The following is an 8410-nucleotide window of genomic DNA, read 5'->3' on the forward strand; positions in this document are numbered from 1 at the left end:
AGCGGTAGCAAGAATCATTCTGATAGAATTTATTCTCGTAACAGGAGAATAAGTATCAAAATAATCCAAACCTTCTTGTTGCTTGTATCCTTTGATTACAAGTCTGGCTTTGTACTTATCGATAGAGCCATCAGATTTCATTTTCCTTTTAAAGATCCATTTGGATCCTAAAGGTCTACAACCAGGAGGAAGATCCACTAACTCCCATGTGTGATTCTGTAAAATAGAATCAACCTCACTTTTTATTGCTTCTTTCCACAAAAAACCTTCAGAAGAATTTACAGCTTCTATATAGGTTTGTGGTTCCTTTTCTAATAGAAAAGTTGTAAAATCATCTCCAAATGATTTTTCCACTCTAGCCCTTTTGCTACGTCTTGGTTCATCTTGTTGAATCAAGTTATGATCATGTTTTTCTTGACTCATGACTTCATGTGTTCGTTTTGATGAACTTGATGCACCATTCGATTTACAAGGAAACACATCTTCAAAGAATGAAGCATTCCTTGATTCCATTATCATATTTTTGTGTATATCCGAAAATTCTGAATTATACACAAGAAACTGATAAGCAGCACTATTATGTGCATAGCCTATAAAGATACAGTCCACAGTTTTAGGACCTATCTTTATTCTCTTTGGTGTTGGAATAGCCACTTTTGCAAGACACCCCCACATTTTCAAGTATTTGTAGGATGGTCTCCTACCTTTCCATAACTCATAAGGAGTTTTATCTTGTTTTTTCCGGGGTACCCTATTTAAAAGGTAATTGCTTGACAAATTAAATAGCTTCAGCCCACATATTTTGAGGTAATCCTGAACTTAGTAACATCACATTCATCATTTCCTTTAATGTGCGATTTTTCCGTTCAGCAACACCATCTGATTGTGGTGAGTAAGGTGCAGTTACTTCATGAACAATTCCATATTTTGCACAATAATCACCAATAGGTGTTTCATATTCACCACCTCTATCACTTCTTAACCTTTTAATTTTCCAGTTAAGTTGATTTTCAACTTCATTCTTGTAGAGAATGAATTTTTCCAAGGCTTCATCTTTACTTTTGAGCAAAAACACATAACAGTATTTTGTGCAATCATCAATAAAAGTGATAAAATATTTATTACCACCTCTTGTTTGAACAAATTTCAAATCACAGACATCTGTGTGAATCAATTCAAGGGGTTCGATGTTTCTTTCAATTGTTTGGAAAGATGACCTTGTTAATTTTGCTTCTACGCAAATCTCGCATTCATGGTTTGAATTGATTTGAAAGGAAGAAATATGATCCAAGTTAATTAGTCTACGCAAAGTATCATAATTAACATGACCTAGTCTACCATGCAATAAATTGGAAGACTCAAGCAAATAAGCAGAAGACTTATTCTTATTATTCACAATAGTCATTACATTCAATTTGAACAGCCCATCGGTTGTATATCCTTTCCCTACATACATTCCAGATTTGGATAATATAACTTTATCCGATTCAAAAACCATGCGAAAGCCATGCTTGTTCAGCAATGATCCAGAAACAAGGTTCTTGCAGATTTCTGGCACATACAGAACATGTTCAAAGTCAATGTTTTGCCAGAAGTCATCTTTAGCAACACCTTACCTCGACCTTCAATAGCAGATGAGGCAGAGTTCCCCATGAACATTTTTTCCCCTTCAATTTTTTCGAAGGTAGTGAACAGGTCTTTGTTTGTGCAAACATGTCTTGTGGCTCTAGTGTCAATCCACCATTCTTTCAGATTTGACCCCATCAAATTCACTTCAGAAACCATAGCAGTCAGGTTCATGTTTTCCATGTCTCCCTCGATTCTATCAAGCAAGTTCGCTTCATGCTTCTTCTTTTTTGGAAGCTTACATTCAGTGGACTTGTGACCTTTTTTGTCACAGTTGAAGCACTTCCCTTGGAATTTCTGCTTAGAGATTTTCCCTTTTGCCCCAAAATTTCGATTTGGCTTTTTGCCTTTGGAGTTTTGCTCTTGCTTATACTCTACAATATTTGCTTTAGCATCAAAAGAATTTATTGCCTTGCAATCAGAACCCCTGTTGTCTTCTTCAATTCAAAGTCTAACAATAAGGTCCTCCATACTCATCTCTTTGCGCTTGTGCTTGAGATAGTTCTTGAAATCCTTCCACCCAGGAGGTAGCTTTTCAATAACAGCAGCTACTTGAAAGGTTTCACTCAAAATCATGCCTTCAGCTAGAATCTCATGTAAGATAATTTGAATTTCTTGCACCTGACTGATAACAGTCTTGGAATCCACCATTTTATAGTCTAGAAACTTTCCAACGAAAAATTTCTTTGCCCCGGCATCTTCAGTTTTATATTTCCAATCCAAGGATTCCCACAATGCCTTTGCCGTCTTGTGTACTTGATACACGTTATATAGCGAGTCATGCAAGCAGTTCATGACATAATTTCGACAAAGGAAATCAGAGTACTTCCAAGCATCAATAGCACTGACAGCTTGTGCATCAGTTAAGCCTTCAGGCAGCTTTGGAGCATCCTCACTTAAGAATCTCGAGAGATTCAATGTTGTCAAATAGAACAACATCTTTTGTTGCCATGTCTTGAAGTTCTAGCCATGGAACTTCTCAGGTTTCTCACTATGGTTAGTAGAAACCATAGGAGTAATCTTTCCTTCAGGTAGTTTCACAATAGTGCCAGAGGCAGAGGCATCAGAAGTAGAAATGTTGGTTTCTCTTCCTGTATTGTCAGCCATTGAGAACATAATCTGTTTTAAGACTGTTAGTAAAAGTAATAGGCTGGTACAATATAGGAAAGAATAAATATAAACAGAAAAAAGAGTGGAGATAGAAAATAACAATCCGAGGCTTGTGAGCACAATTTCCTTAAAACAGATTCGCCCCCTACAGGTTGAGTGCTTGAGGTTAAGTAGGCGTCTGTCTCCCAGGATACAACGGATTAATGGTGAATATGTTAGCACCAAACTTTCTTCATCACAGCGAACTCGAACTAGAGCAATATGGAACACTATAAAAGATGAAGATGCAAGGAGGAAAAATAGAGAGAGCGATGTTTTTTTTTTGAAACAAAAATAGAGTTATCTATTTATAGATGCTGGCCAAGGGTGATTGTAGAAATTGGCAACAAGTGTTAAAATCCATTGAATTATCTTCACATTTATCAAAGTACCACATTCATGTACATACATGTATTTGTATTTGGAATACCTTTGATTATATAAGACAACTCCAAAACATGTATCAATAATTAAGTACATGAATCCTAGGTACATGAATGAAAGATAATTATCCTTGGATTCTTTCAAAGAGTGCCATTATGAGAACAATTTTCTCATTCACTCTGCATTGGATTTTTCCATTTTTCCAACAAAAATAACTTGAAGAAACCATTGCTGGAACAACTACAAACCTATACACAATCATTAAGAAGTCAAATTATAGAAAGCGCCCCTAAACTTTTCGGATTAAAATTTTAAAGATGGAGCATATAGAACGAACAGAGCGGTAACGGAAGTAAAAGAAAGGGAACCTTCGGACATGGTAAAGTTAATTGCGGTAACAGTCACTAGAATGCTAATTAGTCTCGTTCAATAGAGCAGAGAACAAATTTACGAAAAGACCAACAAGCTTTTAAAACTTAATATCAGAAGGGTTAACAACATCATTTAACAAAAACTTGAATCTTCAATAACTTGTACCCAATGCAAGAAATATTTGTCAACCCCATATTCAAATAACTATCTTGTCCCTAAGGAGACAATTGAAATTCAAGAAGCAGTTGAAACCTAAAGTGCTTCTGAACAAAAATAACCGAGAATGAATTAAACATTAATTAATTTAACTATTTTTATTTTTATTTCTGAAATTAATAAGAAAAAATAAATGGAATTGTTATTAAAAGTGACTACTAAAAAGTAGTGCAATCTAGTTACGACTAATTACCTACATCTTTTATTAATTATTATATCTAATTATATTTTCTTATTTTTAATTTAGTAAATGAAAAAGGATATACAATAGATGAGCAAAAATGTCATATTGATAATTACTTTAGTTGAGGTCCATAACTTTTTTTTCTCTTTTTTTAAGGGAAGAGTGAGATTTAAAAAAGAAAAATGGGGAAAAATGTGACGCCCCGAAAAAAATGAGTTTGAGAACCCGGAAATTTTCTAATTTTCTAGGGTTTATTTTTTTTTTTCAACGCCTGCCTTTTCTACATTTTCTTGATTAGAAAAATTCCCCAGATCAAGTTTATGAGCAAATATAGTTTTCAAATGATTTTTCTAGTATCGGTTAGTTTTTGAGAAATTAAAAGCGTATTTTGGACGTGGGACCCGCTAGTGCGGTAAATGCATTATATTTTTGACAACTTGTTGGAATTTTGTATTAACTGATATTAGTTTACAATGTGTTAAGATATTTGTCTTGGAGAGACAAACAGATAAGTTTTAAACCTAAAGGTGACAAGTGTCACCATTGTATTGGAAATAGCTTAAGAGTTACTATTCACTTTTTTTTGACTTTTGACCCATTTGAGTTAAATATCTTCAAAAATCACTAAAAATTCACCATTTCTTACCCTTGGATGGCCGGCCCTCTTAGCTCAAGAAGGAAGAAAGTTTCTTCAACATTTCAAGCTTCCAACTAGCTTAATCTTCCAAAATCAATCACATAAATTAGTTTTTACTCCATGCAATCTTGCCTTTTTGTGTTAGTGGTGAGTTTGGTGAAGTTTTTGGAAGAGCTAAGGTGGTCTATAACTCCTTTTCTCTTGTTTCCTAGGTAAGTGATGGTTGAACATCCTACACACCTAATGATGCTTAAGTGATGCTTAATAGTAGCTAAAGTGATGGATTATGTGAATTAATTCTTGATTTGAAGTGATTTGGTGAAGTTTTTATATTTATGAGGAATTTTCTGGTTTAATATGAATGAGATGTTGTGGTCATCTATGATGGCTGTTAATGAGTGGAAATGACTCATGTGGGTGTGAATTGGTGATAATAGCAACCAATTTTGGGTTTGGAAGAAATTCTGGAAAATTAGGGTTCTTGAAGCTACATTCTGTCCGAAATTTTAGGTCATAGATAGAGGCCGAATTGGCCTTAGATCAAAACATAAAAGTTGTAGGGAATGACATTTTAGAGGTGCCTGCAAAATTTCAGGTCAATTGGAGTAGTGTCGAATGAGATAAGCCGAATTTACTGTTGCTGTTCTGGGTTCATCAGGATGTAAGAACTGCGTCTGAAATGGGTTGTTTTGACTGGAATTTTTTTGGATTTGGGTGTTCAGGTCTTCTGATGAAATGTAACTTGATGTCCTAGTTACCATATGCCTTTGGAATTTCTGCATTTGGACCTGTTTAGACTGAGTTGTACTAATTACAGCATTGTGTGATTTGGGAACCTGAAATTACGGTTCTGGGTTGGTTTTCTGCCTTTTTGACCTAGTTGTGTTAGGATTTGGACTGAGTGACCTTCTACATTGTTGTAGCCCTGGTTCTTAGCTTCGAAACGGTGGGTCTTGGACCTCCATCCGATACTCATAGTACCTTTTGTGCCATTACCGCAAAAGGACGTCAAAACTGTTTTTCTAGTTTTGAGCTTAACTTTCATTTCCGGACTTTTCCCTAGCTTGACTTGTACGAGTACTACTTGGAGCTTGCTGAATGGCTATTGGATGAACTTGTTGTTGTGTGTGTACCTTTGGGACTGGCTGAGGATATAATGAAGTCGTGGTGGCTGGAAAAGTTAGCAAATTCAGGGGAAGTGCTGTCCGAACTTTGAAGGGATTTGTTTGCATTGAGTTTGTGATCTAAGACTTGGATTTGAGCAAGGCAATGATATTTGATGGATGATTTCTGAGCCATGGAGGTGAGTGACCCTAAACTATTTCCAAAGTACTTGTGAAATGTTTCTTGCATTATTTACTCGATTGCATCTCATGCGTGCTTGCATGTGAATTCATGATATGATTTTGGCTTCAATGAGTTCTGGGAAAGTCTTGTGCTGGACACCAACGTCTCCACCTTGTTATGGTTCATGTTCATGGTTATCTGGAGCACCGATGTTGCTCCCACTTTCGTGAGTTCGTGAGTTAATGTTAAATGAAATATTTGAGCGTTGGGTGTTCAAGTGCTATGATTTCACCGGCTCACGAGAGCACTAAACGGACATTTGATCTCTGAATCATGACATCATCGAAATCATCGAAATGCAACATTGTGAAATATATTTGCTTAATGATTTTGCTGGTTACTCGCTGAGCTTCTAGCTCACCCCAAAAATATTTTATTCCCCTCCACAGGGCTCAAGGCGAAGGCAGGACTTGTTGTGCTTATTCACGTGAATGGATGGCCTTTATGTTGTACAATTTGGATTTGGAATCATTTTATGTATAGTTGGGAATTGTTTCCGTTGCATTTGTGACATGTAATTTTTGGAGAATTTGATGTATATTGGAGATTTATATTATAATATTTGAGGTTTATTCTTGTAATTCATTTGAGAACTTTAGTGAACGACTGAGTCCCGGCGAGAGCCGGGCAGGCGGCCCGCCGAACCCTCTGGTTCGCCTTAGGGGGAGGTGGGGTTGTCACAAAAAAGAGATTTAAACCTAGGACCTCTAAGTCCTGGGTTTTAATTTTAGCCATTAATCCAAGCCTCCTTGGCAAGTTGAAGTCTATTGCTTATACACTACAACGACAATCAAATTAGTGCATTAGTTTCACTTATCCTTTTAATTATTATTTGAAGATGTTTAATTACTTGTCAAATGTTTCAAAAGAAAATTACTGCAATTATAGTTATATAGCATGAAACGTTCTTATGGTCTAGTTTCAAAGTTAAATTAGAAAAAAAAAAGGGAAATTTGCCAAATTGGTCCCTAACATTTACCAAAAACATTTTTTAGTCCCTAACATATAAAATCAGCCAAAATTATCCCTCACATTTAAATTGTGATCCAATTTGGTCATAATGCTCGTTTTTATTCATTTCTCCAGCTAAAAATAGCACGCCTCTCTCACGTGATCATATTTTTAGGGGCAAAACCGAAAAACACATTTCATTACCGGTTGAAAGTAAAAGGATAGGGGACCACCACCCCCTTTTCACCTTTCCCCCTCAAATTATAGTTTCAAGAAACCCTAAATTGCATCCCTTAATTAACAAGCATAACTTGGAAATGTTAGTGATGATGATGACGACGACAAAGCTGTAGAGTGTGACGGCCTGCGTGCTTGGGGACATGGCATCTCGTCCTAATTTCGGCCTTAATGAACTGGATTTCGTTTTCTCCACCCTCGTCGTCAGCTCCATTCTCAATTTCCCGCTCAAGTATCTCCTGGCACCCACCGCGGGGGCTGGGGGCGCTCATTCTTCTAGCCGCCTCCCCTCCATCTTCGCTGCCTATCCTCCCACATGTTCGAGCCCGGGGCTTACGGCGTGTTCAGTTAGATGGGGACTTTTGTGTACAAAGGCACCCTCTTTGCAGTTGTGGGCTTCGCCATCGGACTCGTGGGAACTGCCATCTCCAATGCCCTGATCAAGATGAGGAAGAAGATGGATCCCAATTTACAGACCCCCAACAAGCCTTCTCCGACGCCTTTGAACGCTCTCACCTGGGCCGTCCACATGGGCGTCAGCAGCAACTTCAGATACCAAGCCCTCAACGGCATCGAGTTTCTGCTTGCCAAGGGCCTTCCCTCATTTCTCTTCAAAAGCTCCGTCGTCGTTTTGAGGTGCTTAAACAATGTCCTTGGAGGGATGTCTTTTGTCGTACTGGCCAGGTTAACAGGATCACAGGCTACTGTTGCTGTTGCTGCTGCTCCTCCTCCTCCGTCTTCCGTTGCTGCTGAGCTGGAACAACAACAACAACAACTAGTCAAGGAGGAGGAGGAGGAGTAGGTGGGTGTCCGGGAAGGTGGTGCTACAACTGGAGATGCTTTGCCTGCTGACAAAGTCAAGTGGTCCCCTATTCTTTTACTTTCAATCGGTAATGAAATATGTTTTCCGGTTCTGCCCTTAAAAATATGATCACGTGAGAGAGGCATGCTATTTTTAGCCAGAGAAATGAGCAAAAACGAGCATTAGGACCAAATTGGATCACAATTTAAATGTGAGGGATAATTTTGGTTGATTTTATATGTTAGGGACTAAAAATGTGTTTTTGGTAAATGTTAGGAACCAATTTGGCAAATTTCCCAAAAAAAAAACAAAGGCACATTTTTCATAGGCTAAGTACGACATTTTGGGTCTCTGTTGATCCTCATAAAAATTAACAAAAAGATCTGTATGTAACAATTACATAATAAAATTATTTTTAACTATTAAAGTGTAGGTTTCAATAGTGTTTAGTAAAATATATTATAACTTAGCTACAAATATATATTTAAACCTATTACAAACCTTG

General features: G+C 37.2%; 1 pseudogene; it reads left to right on the top strand.

Annotated features, from left to right (window-relative positions):
• The first annotated feature begins 2595 nt into the window (after positions 1 to 2595).
• On the top strand, positions 2596 to 7905 carry LOC113688444 (protein RETICULATA-RELATED 3, chloroplastic-like; annotated as a pseudogene).
• The last annotated feature ends 505 nt before the right edge of the window (positions 7906 to 8410 follow it).

The sequence above is a fragment of the Coffea arabica genome, chromosome 5e (assembly GCF_036785885.1).
Source record: "Coffea arabica cultivar ET-39 chromosome 5e, Coffea Arabica ET-39 HiFi, whole genome shotgun sequence".
Taxonomy (NCBI): domain Eukaryota; kingdom Viridiplantae; phylum Streptophyta; class Magnoliopsida; order Gentianales; family Rubiaceae; genus Coffea; species Coffea arabica.